Raw genomic sequence first — 12,992 nt, forward strand, 5'->3', positions numbered from 1 at the left:
CAGGAGGAAGCAGGGACATTCAGCCGTGACAGAAACTAATGAGACGTGCATCTGTAATATGATTACCAAGTCAGCATGGCTGTGCCACTGAACAGAGGTCTCCTTTGGCAGAGATATCTGCACAAGACTGCACGCTCTGCCGGTAGGTGAGTGGACAGCAGGTGCAGATAAAGAAGAGTCGCCGGTTGCTTTGGTTAAGCTAATGATAAATACTTAGAGCAACCCTAAAGAGCTTGATAAATGATGATATGAGACTATTCGGGGTGTGCATTTCATTAAAGGGAGGCGCTTTTGTGTTATTTTTTAAGGTCAACACGTTCTGGGCTCGATCCAACAAAAGATTTCATCTAAGACTACTGCTGCACAATTAGATAAGGGACTCGTAAGTGCTGCGTGGGTGGAAAATTATTCTCACCTTCGTTACTTAGCTCAGAGCTGTCAAAGCAACATCTTGGCACCAAGCACAGTCCGTACGCAAGTGTTTGATCAAACTCGTCACCGCGCGGCAAATGGCACGCCTAACTTTGCACGGTTCCGGGAGAAACTGTTTAAATGCTCCACCTGCTCACAGAGTTGATCGGAATAGTTTTGCTTTTTCTTTCCTCTACAAACATGTTTTTTTTTTTTTGGTTTTCTTTTTATGTATATATTTCACTGTTTTGTGTTCACTCGAAATTAGATTTTATTAGTATCTGTGGGGGGGAAAAATATGTATTCAGGTGAGAATTCTTTGATTAGTCCATATTTTGTGGTATTTATGTTTGTCTGGGTCTAAAGTAATCCTAATGCCAAAACTATATTTTAAAAGTGCACTTCTTAATGTTTCCAAACAGAATAAAGGTTTGAGACACTTTTTTTATAATCTATGTTTAGTGTGGCCATTTTCACCCAAAAATATGATCAATTGCAATGAGGAATTATTGGTAACCATAAAACAGCTCTTCATTTAGGCACCGTTAGCAATCCTGAAAACAAATGCCAACTGAAGCACCATCAGCAGGGAGCAGTGGTGGTATTCCGATGGGATTTACAAAGTGTTTGTATCTCATCTGTCGTCATGTCGCAATTATTTGATTCCTCCCAAGCATCCAAAAATGCTGTAAACAATTTTAATAGGGTGGAGGAATGTTTAGTGCTTTTGTAAATTTGCTTTGTTGACCTGCCAGATAAGATTCTGTGAACATGTTTCTTTTCACGCGACAGGCTGAAAAGAAACATGATTCTTTTATGGGCCCCAGATTCCTTCGTATCTGGGGCCCATATTAGCGTTTAACACTTGGATGTTCATTTATTTTGCACTTAATCTAAGATAATCCTGTTGGCAAAAAAAAAATGTAAAGTTACAAATTGCTCCTTTCTTCACACATATAAGACTTTTTTAATTCAAACCAGGGAGGGAAAAACAGAAAATTCCCTTCCTTCATCTTAGTGACATATTACTGCTTTTATGTAATTTTGCAGTGCATACATTAACTACTAGTGCAAATAGAAATCTCACTGTTTTTATTCTTGCTTATTTAATTGAAAATACATTATACTGGGCAGTTAATCATGTCACTGAGATAAAAAAAAAAGTAGTAGTGACATTGTTTATATGGTCAACTAGATAGGAAAGGCCAGAAGTCTCTTCCAGTGTTTTTAAAGGGTTGGAAGTTTGACTGAGAGTGGATATTTAACCTTACATGCAGGGGATTTAAACCAGCAACTTTTTGCAAGAAGCCAGCATTGCTAATTATTGCCACCCCCAACACACACACACACACACACACACACACACGCATGCATGCATGCACACACACACCAGGCAGCCCAAGTAGAAACACATTCTGATATTTGTTTCCTTTCAAAGTTAAAATAATAGGTAGCAGCAGAGGACAAGCTGAACGGACAGAACTGGTGCACTTCCTGTGCTTCACATGCTAATTAAAAACACTTTTTTCTCTTTACTGCCGTTTGTTAATTAGCAAGTGATGAGCAGTTCTGTATATCAAAGAGAAAAAAAAGACACTCTTAACATCAGTTCCTATTTTTCTAAAGTAATTCTTTTTTCTTCTTCTTCTTCTTTGAGTGTGTTCCTGCGGTGTGTCTGCTGTGAAACATCGTTCCTGAATTATTCATGCAACCTTCATTAAAACACCTCGATTTGCATAACACACAGGGCCGCATAGGAAACATTAGGGCTTTTGATCCTGGTGTACATGTCAAATAATTTAACACAGATATGGACCACAGAGGAGCCGTGGAACATAGAAAGCTGGAAATTTCTTTAAAAAGATTATAAACCTTAGTCAGCTTTGGTTTAGAACTGTGACATTTACATGAAACGTGGTATGTGGGTCAATTTCATTCCCTTTGGTACCACAAACTGGATAAAGTATGATGAAGGATTTGTGATTTGTGAAGACATTACAAGACGTTTTATTTGATGGAAGTAACTAGGCTTCGCTCGGCTCCTCAGATGCATCTTGTAATTGTCGCTGTCGCAAACCAATTTAATCACACCCACCCGGCTCAGAATGCTTTATATTTTATTCACTTTGGCGGCTTCAATAAGGCTGATGAGGCCGCATCAAGGGGTAAAAAGTAGCAAATAATGCAGGTTGAATGCTGTTTTTCCAAGAGAAATGATGAAAATAACATGTGCACAATAGGAAAGGAACCAATATGAGCAGCTAATGGACATGTGAGAAAATGTTGGAGCTGCAGCACATCTACAGCTGAGAGGAAGCAGTTCAATTAGCTCAGAACGCTAATCGAAGCGGCTCTGTACGAGGCCCCCCCCCCACTCCCCCTCCAGAGCCAGTGCAGGTGGCGGGAGGCAGACGGACTCCGGCTAAAATAACATCACTTTTGGACGATGTCTCCCACCTCGAGCATAAAACTGTCGCTGAACTGGAGAGTTCTTTCTGTGACAGACTGCTGCATCCTAAACGCACAAAGGAGCGTTAACGTAGATCCATCGTCCCAACAGCAGTTAGATTTTAAGACCATTGCTGGTCAAAAAAAGAGAGAAAGTTTCAATATCTGCTGCCATTTGTACATTCATCTACTCTGTTCTTACTCATTTTAAAACATGAGTAAAAATGTTATTGCACATCTGGTTCTTCTGCACTGATATACTGTATTGTAAATAGTCTCTTTTTACACAATCTACTTTATGTATAATCTTAAAAAACTAATATGACTCAGTTGCATTTCCCTTGAATTGTCAGTTTGATATTCCTAGTTCAAATAACTGTTATTATTATTATTATTATTATTATTATTATTATTATTATTATTATTATTATTATTATTATTATTATTTATTTATTTTGTTTTAGCACTTTTAATAACTTTATGTGTGAATCTATAGTCCGATGCTGCCATTAGACCTGAATTCCCCCTTTGGGGATCATTAAAGGCTGTTTCTGATTGGATGCTGTTTGTAAAGTTGCCCCATTCATTTTTCAAAGTCGTATTTTTACCATGTTATTCATACATCTACAAATGTACGAATGCAGTTGTTTCAATGACAGTGAGGAAAGAGACAAAAAAAAATCCAAAGAAGTATAGATTCTGAAACCCTGGTCTAAACATAAAAGTGCCATAAAAAATTTGAATGCGGTTAAATTATGAAGATCCATACATGCATCGTCTATATACCCTGCACACAACAGCACAAAACCACTGCACACTCATGAAAGGACCCAGCGATGTATTCATTGCTCACTACCCCTTATGCTGACAGGATGAAACTGGACTCCTTGTCAAACTTTACCTCTAATGTTGGCTTTGATGTCTCTACTTTCCTTGATGGAACATTAGGTACATTTAGTTTGACTTGTCTGAGCTCATAATACCCAAGTTCATATAACTTTTCACACTCCAGCGACTGCAAGCTCCCCAAAGGAGCTGAGTCCTCTGAATCTTCCAGCCTAAATCGCCTCATCCCATTTGCCTACATTACGCTCTATCACAAGATCTTCCGCGCAGGTTTAAGAAACCTGAATCGTCCTCTATTTTATCCAGAGACACGCCGTCAGCCACAATGCAGGTACCCTCCCTCAATTAGCAGTCAGGCATCCCCCTGCCGGAATCCATCAAGTTCTGCCTCCTACCTCGTTTGTCTGCTCTTCACTCCTCGTCTTAATTCCATATTTTCTGCCCGAGAGAAATCTCTTCTGACACGCGTGATTACAAGAAAGCCTTTCAATGTCCTTCCCCATCATACTTACTCAGCTGTGATGGAGCCTAATTTAGCTCAATGGAAGATGGAGTGTGAAATTTGTTATTATCTATGTGTCTTTTTTTTTTCCTTGTGTGCAATGGGATATTTGCTTGAGAGCACTACTTTTTTTTTTTGTTCCCCAGTCAGTCAGTCAGATGGTCAATGACTCAGCCGTTGCGTTTGGGGAAAGATGGCAAATCGGTGGCACCAAGCTGAGAGACGTCTCGCTCCAATTAAAGGAGGTGGTTTAATCATACATTTCTGATGATTCCTTGATAGAGGCAGCATGTTTTAACCATTAAACGAAGCAGCGCTTACTTGACATTTATGAGGGCACACTTACACATCGGTGTGGTGTTGCACACAGACAAGGAACAAGTTCTACACAGCTTACGCTTCTGTAATGCTGTTTTTGTTCTCTGCAATTTGCTCATGACTGCTGCTGTGTGTAACAGGATATATAATGAACCATTCTTATGTAAAAAAGTAACTAAAAAAGTAGCGAGGCATTGCTTAAAGCAATATATATATATGTATACATATATAAAGTATGCTATGAGATGTATATGGTGTTATTGTAAAGCGTCCTCTCAGGGAGCTTCTTCATTGGTTTTTCTTTGTGATTTTTCTTCACAGGGAGAAGTTTATAACTCCTTACAAACACAAACAGCAGTAACCACAAAGCCCAACTGCTGGGAAGCATCTTATTAATTGTAATAAATTACCAGCTTGCTTACATAAGTAGAATCTGGAGGATTGTGGATGGGCCTTTTCCACCAGCATGCCGAAGACAGTAATGAAGCAGATGAATGAAGGTGGTAAATCTCATTGTCAACCTCGCCTTCTCCTCCCCCCACCCCAAAACAGCAGGTAGCTCAGCTGTAGTTTTTGGAATGCATCCACGGTACACAGAAAACAATGCAGGCAAACCATAAAACAACACAAATGTGTATCCTGTGCCATTATGCTTCCATCTGCTTCATAAGGTGGAGGAAAAGTCTTTTGCACTTTCACACATTTAGACAGAGCTCCACTCGGCGTCTCACTTTTGACAAGTTGGTGCGGTCACGTTAAAAAATTAAAGCAAAAAAAAAAAATGGATTTAGATCATTAAAGCGGGACTGAATCCCGTTGTGTTAGGCAAAGCTTCTAATGAAGAGGTGGTAGAATGCATATTTTATGAACAAGCGCAGCACTTTAAGAGCATCTCTGCACTTTAATAAAAGCAATTCAAATAGCACTTTTATTTTAAGCGTGGATTTGCACATCAATCATAACCATTTTCACACAGGACGTCTTAATTCTTTATTAAATCTTCATTGGCAATTTTAATCATTAGCATGTAGCCTTGTGCTCATAACATATTAAGCTAACTGGCAGTTGTGCTGTATGGAGGGAAAAGTGCTGCTGCAGCATCTCCTTTCGAAAGTGTGCACTGAGTGTATGCTGAGTGTCTCGGGGTGTTTGTGGACGGAAGAGAAGCAGTTCAGCTTTTGTTAGGTGCTGTGTTGTTCATTTATGCTTTTGAGTCTTTTGAGCTTTTGTCTGACCATGTTGTAAATAACTGAGAAAACAACAGAGGTGTTTTCTTCTGTAAAGTGAATGAGATGAAAACTTTGCAAGATTTAAAAAAAAAAAGAAGAATCTCAATGTGAGTTGACAACAATATGACCGAAATTATGTAAAGCATAAATGAATTTTACGTGAAGAAGAGTTTCTGTTTTGTAGTTTTATCGGTCATGAATCAAAAATGAATGTGAAACAAGACAACAGGAAAGAATAAAACAGATGTCAGGCAACGGCATAATCCATATGCTGATTAGCATATTATGTTAATGAGTGAATTAGTTAATACCCCCCGAAAAAGGCTCAAATGTAATGTAAAATGTATTATACTATCTTCTCAACATTTTTTTTTATTCTATCAGCCTAAACCTGCACTTGATCACAACCAATGAGGAGTAAGTGACCTCCTGCTGCTGACCCACTCACATTCAGTTAATTGTTAAATCACCTTAAATGATTTGTTCTTGAAGCCGGTGCAGATCAGCAAGGATGTTACAAAACTTTACACTGCTGGCATGAAACACCCAGAAAAAGAGGGTTCATTACCACCCATAAACTTTTATGTATAAGAAGACCAAAACTGTAGAGGTATATAAATATATAAAAAGCAAAAAGCCATTGCCACACAGTCAAAGCAGTAAATTACATATTGGATAAAGCTTTGACAGTTGGTCCACAGCCGCCCTTTGTTTAGCAGAAAGGTTGTGGGGGACACGTTTACTAATCAAGGCATACGGCTTGAAGAAAAATGCGCTTGTCATAGTGTCACTTATTTAATAAATCCAGAAAGCAGTTTATTTAAGCAAAAATAAGGGTTGCAGCCAGTGCAAACCATAAATTACTCTGACACTAAATCAATTATAATATCTCTTGCATGCATAGCACAGTCGTGGTAGAAGGAACAATAAATACCTTAGAACTCTCTTAGTTCTCCTTATTTTCCAATCTTGTTTTTTTTTCTTCTTCTAATTCCCTGAAGGTCAACTTAAGCTTTAGTCTTTCTTGATCCTGTTTACAAAAGCATAATCTCGTATCATTCATAACTGACAGATATGTTGTTTTTCTTTTACAGATAGCGGGGGTTTCTGGATTTGCATAGAAGATCAGCAACAGGAAATAAGTGAGCAAAGTATTGTCCATGTATGCCAGTTGATTGTTTTACAAAACAATTGCTTATGAAGCTGTGGAGCTACTGGAGTGTGCAGCTTTTACTTGCAGTACAATAACAAGCCGTTCTTTTGTTGTTGTTTTTTTTTAGGCTGACCAAGCAGAGTGTCCTGTTCAAGCCTTCACTTTGATATCCAGTATTTTTTATTTTTTTTATTTTTTTTTTTTACAGAAGGTCCTCTGCGTTGTGACCCACAGAGGAGAGACAACGTTCGTCGACATCAACGCAGCCAGACCATCACAGCAAATGCAATTTCGAGCGTGCATTATTCAGCGTCGTGGGTGATTATTTAATCTTTGAAGCAATCGCAGGGCAGCTGCTGTGCATGTCGCACACGGGGCACGTGCGCAAGACTTCCAACGCTTGAGAAAAACAAGTCAGCTACTTTGAGGCAGCTCAAATCAAACGACGAAATACGTGGCGAAGCGATCATCCGACGTCAGATATGGCCTTGCCTTAAGTTTATTTTAAGACGTCGGCCGTCACGCGAAGTGGCACATTGGAGCAGGCTATTTTTTTTTTCTACACTGGGGTCTGCATGTTGGGAGTTTTACATTCATTATGGTAATTACCCATGGCAGCCAGTGATGACTCCTGCATGCTGTGTGTCCACTGAGCTGGCATCATTGACGGGGCAGGGCCCACACTCTAAATAAATTACTACACACAGTGTTTCCCTCATAAATTTGTGAATCCGTGCTACAGGCGTTCCCTGTAAGCACATTCGTCGTGTGCAGCTTTTTCTCTTCTTCCTTCCCTTCCCTTCTTACTTTCATTGTCCGGGGTGTTGGCCGTCATGGTGGAGTTCTTTCTGTGGCTGCGAGTGTCAACGTCTCTCCATCTAGACAGAGGGGCATTATCAGACGGAGGGATAGACTCCTGCATTCAGTCTTTGACTATAAATAACCTCCCAACACATTGACATTCATGACGTGAAATGGTAGCTTTGAGAAGAACTGGCACTTTGTGCACAGCCTGTTTTTAATTTAATTTCACAAATCCAACATCAGTGTGTCAAAGTCAGGCCGTCCTTCCTTTCTTCTTCTTGTTAGATCGTCATGTAAACTGAACAGTACTTATAAAATCTGTTTTTGTCTTAAAAAGGTTTTCTTGAAACACACATGTGCACATATACAGCTTGTTTCAATATTTTTTTTTCTCTGTTACTTTACAGAGAAAAGTAACAGATTATATTTCTATGCAGGGCAGTTTAGTGAGACTTTTAGGCTAAGATGTGTTTACTTAGCTTTTTTTTAATATAATTGTGTTAATATTTTTGTTGGTAACACTTTGACTGGACCACTCCAAAATGTCTTTTTTTTTTTTTACCAGTTAAGTCTAAGACTTTCTGCTGTTCTTTGGATCGTTATCCTGTTTCATAACCCAAAGGAGTTGGGCTAAACATTGATGGTCTGATATTTTTCTTTAGGTTTTTCTCTTTAAAAATAAAAAAAATTAACATCAATCAATCATTGGAAATCATCAAGTCAAATAACAGCGCAGCCCATGCTATCCCCACCAGGTATGATGTTTTTTTCTGGGGGGTTTTTGTTTGTTTTTCACCTAAAAAATACAGAACAGATTTCCTTCAAAAAGTTCCAGTTCTGTCTTGTTCGTGTCCACAAATTATTTTTGGAAAACGTGAGTCCAGCCTTTACGTTCTTTTTGATCAACGGTGCTTTTTGCCTTTGAACTTACTCTTGGATACCTGTTTTATTCAGTCTGTTTCTCGTGGTTGAATCATGTACTCTGACCTTAACTGAGGAAAGTGACGCCCGTATTGCTTTAGATGTCGTTCTCAGTTCTTTTGTGACATCTGAGTTGTCGATGCGCTCATGTTCCGTGGTTTCTTCATTTGCACGTTGTAGCTCTCACTATTGTTAACTGGAGTCTTGAACAGTTAAGAATGGATGTTTTTCGTTTCCCAAGTTGGTTTTGTTTGTTATCTGTTCTATGGGGCATGCTGTGCTGCGTCTTTACATCCTTTAGATCTCCCAGCCACATTGTCAGGCAAGTTCTGTTAAGGCGATTGTGCAAGTTAGCTAGTTATATCATCTGAATGTGACCAGTTGAACTGAACTCAGCTTTACAAAAAAATACAGTTGATTCAAATACCAGCCTGAGGTTTTTCTGTGTGGAGTTTGCATGTTCTCCCTCTGCGTGCGTGGGTTGTCTCTGGGTACTCTGGCTACTTCCCCCACAGTCCAGACACATGGCTGTTAGGTCAAATGACCTCTTCAAATGTCCTTGGGTATTAGTGTGTGCATGCATCCTTGTTTGTCTCTGTGTTACCCTGTGATGGATTGGTGACCTGCCAGGATTCACCTCACCTCTCGACCAATGACCGCTGGAGATAGAAACCTGGCTTCCCACTTGTTTCTGCAACGATAAGCAGGTGTAGATAGTGGATTGATGTCTGGCAAATAACTAGTTAGCATGGATATAGACTTTCTCTAAATGTTACTAGCTGAGTAACATTTGCAAAATGTTACTCCAATGAGTAGCATTTCGTGCTTGTCAGTAGAATGAACTTTATTCCTCATCAAGCTTTTTGATTCATATTTCAATTTTTTTTTAGAAATGTTATTTTTATGGCACATTTGACTTGTATTTTCTATTTTAAAGCAATAAAGAACTTTTCCTTTGTGAAAATATAATATTTAAACACAAGAGAAACAGAAATGTAGAACTTACTAGCCAGGAGGCCCTAGAAACTGTGAGCAATTTAATTGAACATAATTCATGAATTTCAGAAATACTTCTAAAATGCATAAACCTTGTTAGTGGTGAGTTAGTAAGACAAACTAACAAAAGGTCATGTGTTATTTTAGAGCAAATAAATCCCAAATTGACTGTTATCTTAAACACCCGAAGGATTGTTTTGTTCTGGCCAGCTGTCTGTATAAGATCTCTTGTGAATAAAAGTATGATATTCTTTCAACACAAATGTCCTTGTAAAGGAAAAGTATCATTGACTCTTTCTTTTCTTTGTTATTATTGTGTGAAATGAAAACTTAGCATAAAAAAAAGCTTTTGAAAATTAAATCACTGCAAATAATAAACTTCAGTTCACCCTAGAGAAGAGCTGTTCTCCCCTGAGGCTATTGTGTTTCCAACCAGCTTCTGCTGGAAACACAATCTTTGCAACAGTGAGCTGTGAAATTTGCTACCTGTAAATCCTTCAACATGAAAAATTAATAAATGAGCTGAGAACTTAGTTTACATCTAAATATGGAATGTCATGACAAAACTGTGTAAAAAAAGATCATACAACTCAAAATGTCTTCACAAACTGATAGTTTCACATTACCAACAGTGATATATATGATTTTCCTTCCTTTTTTAATTTGACAAAAACATTCTCAGTGCAATGTATTCATTACCAAGACCCATTTTTATACTGCTGTTTGTTTTGAACAAAGAAAAATGCTAGACTATAAATGTATGATTTATAGACAGGAGTACTTTGTTCCATCTCCTTTTCATTTCAAATCACTGCTTTTATATGATTTTCAGAAAGGCAAGGTCAGAATTGCTGCCACAGATTTTCATCTCCTCTTTTTAAGTTTTTGTATTTTTGCCAGCTCTTTCAGAGCAGATGACTAACGACAAAGAAAGATCGACAAGCCGCAGCCTCAAGCGACAAGAAAAATGTGATTTATCCTTGTTATTAACCTGTACAACTTTCCTCTACACTCGTTCGGATTCATTGCTAAATTTATCGCTTTTCTCCTGCCATTTTTCTTCGGTGCACCTTTGCGTTTTTTCTTTTTACTTTTGATCTATATTCCCCAGATTGAGGGTTGCCATTTATAGAAAGTAGCAATTTTGATAGCTTCCAGGAGTGTATGGAGGGAAAGGATATGGATTGTAAATGACAATTTATTAAAAGCAGCATGAGGTGAGTGGCCAGAAAAAACAAACAAACAAACAAAACCACTCCAACCACACACGTCAATTATAGTCTATAGATTAACAAACCAATGGGAACCTTTTAGCTGTCCACCACAAACATATTGACTTTTTCCCTACAAGAACCCACAGTTTTGTGTGAATTGAATTTTATGCATTTCATGCCTGATCTGCACAGTTGTTTGCCCGCGGAATGGAAGCAGCTTTGTTTTTCGTAACGAGGTAGTTTAAAATATGAGCATTATTGTTTTGGTAATGGAGGAATTTCAGGCACCTCCAACTGTCTGCCGCTCCCACCACTGCTTCCAGCTTTTCCTTTTTTTCCTTTTATCTATGCGATAAGCTATCAGCAAGGCAGGGCAAAGTGAGTTTGATGAAGTCTTTGAAAACAGAGGGAATTTAAATTAATAACTTAAAATGAATTATAGAGGAATTAATTTAAAAAGCCATAAATAAACAAAATGTCTCTCCTAGAAGTGTAAAAGATCCAGTGCCTTTTAAACCTATTCATGTACTTTGAACTGTTTAACATTTTTCACACTGCAACCTCCAACTCCAAGGTGTTTTATTGAGATTGTGTGCATCAGTCTAACACAAAGTCGAACATAACCATGCATTTGAAGGGAAAAAAGGATACATGGTTGAAAATATTATTGCAAGCAAAAACAAATTGAAAAGTGTGGCACCCACAGCAGCCCCCCGGAGTCGTTCAATGCTTTGTAAAACCACTTATCACTCCAGTTACACTTGCAAGTCATTTGACAAAGAAGTGAACCGTTTTGAACATCTGGAGACTGAAATTTCTTTCCACTCCTCTTTGCAAAGTACCTCGAGCTCAGATTGGATTTAGAGTGAGTCACATTTTCTGCTCAATTCCTGCCAAATTAGACTTAGTTGTGGCCTTTGACTTGGTCACTCTAGCTCAACATGTTGGTGTGGAATCGTGGCTTTTGGTTTAGGATCAGCGTCCACCTCTCGTGGAGTCTGGTTTTCTTCCAGGGTCTAATTGTATAAATTCCAATTGACTCCCACCAGCGTCTTGTTCCCGCTAAAGCAGAGAATCCTCGCAGCATGTCGCTCCACCGCAGAATTTTCTGTTAGGGGAATGCGCAGTGTTGGTTTTCATCCACACGTATACCAAAAACCATCTTATCTCAGCATATTATTTTCCTTCATGTTTGCCGTTTCACAATGCGAACAAAATGTCTAACGGGTGTCTCCCAGAAACGGCTTTCTTCTTGTAACTCTTCCATGAAGCCCAGATTTGTGAAGTGCATGACAAATAGCTGTCAGTAGAGTCTCGCCTCTAAGCTGTGGCTCTCTGAAGCTCTTCCAGAGTTTCATGGGCCTCTTGCCTACTTCTGTTGTAGGTTTGTACTTGTGTCAGACTCTTTCCATTTTCATATGATGGATTGAGCAGTGCTCAGTGCAATGATCAAAGCTTGAATACTGATGTGGTATTTGGTATTCATGATGCTGCTTGTCTGCTAAGGTTCTCTAGCAAACCTCTAAGGCCTTCAATGAACAGAGGAGCCTACAGTGACATTAAGTTGCTTACAGCTAGCAAGAGATCTGGTACTATATTGTCTCCTCTCTCAAGGCAACACTTGAAACACCGAAAAGCCAAACTTTACAAACTGACCAATGTGACCAATAAACTGACCTTGCTTCAAAAGGGTTATCAGCAATGATCAAAAACTTTTTAATCAGTTTTTTACATAATTTTCTAAATACTTTAAGTACTGACTTTATATTATGACATTGTCAGCCCTCTCCCAAACACTAGAAGAGTAATACCAGAACGCTTTGAATTTCTAACTTTGTGTGACCTCGTTTTGTGAAATTTAGAAAACAATGCAATATTTCTTCTCCACTTTACAATAAATTATACGTTGTTTTATTCTATTTTGTAAAATCCAATGTAGTTTCTGGTTGCAATCAGGGGTGAAAGTAATGGGATACGGTCAGGGGCGCAACTACACATTATTCAGGTGCACTCTTAGAAATGGCTGTAAATTTACGGCGGAATTCCAGCAGTAACATACTGTTATTCCAAAATACGGTAGAATATTGTCAATTTGATGTCTTCTTTTGTCAAAATCAAGACTGACGATTGGCAGTAAACTACCGCAAAAT

General features: G+C 38.6%; 1 long non-coding RNA gene across 2 annotated transcripts; it reads left to right on the plus strand.

Annotated features, from left to right (window-relative positions):
- The first annotated feature begins 35 nt into the window (after positions 1-35).
- LOC108166421 (uncharacterized) lies at positions 36-11,240 on the plus strand. Of its 2 annotated transcripts, none has more exons than XR_001776775.1 (5): positions 36-146; positions 4,354-4,452; positions 4,847-5,025; positions 6,849-6,896; positions 7,116-11,240. It is a non-coding gene; the product is annotated as an uncharacterized LOC108166421 (long non-coding RNA). The 2 variants fall into 2 exon arrangements; XR_001776774.1 differs by having other exon boundaries at positions 36-142.
- Positions 11,241-12,992: the final 1,752 nt, after the last annotated feature.

The sequence above is a fragment of the Poecilia reticulata genome, linkage group LG7, assembly GCF_000633615.1.
Source record: "Poecilia reticulata strain Guanapo linkage group LG7, Guppy_female_1.0+MT, whole genome shotgun sequence".
Classification (NCBI taxonomy): domain Eukaryota; kingdom Metazoa; phylum Chordata; class Actinopteri; order Cyprinodontiformes; family Poeciliidae; genus Poecilia; species Poecilia reticulata.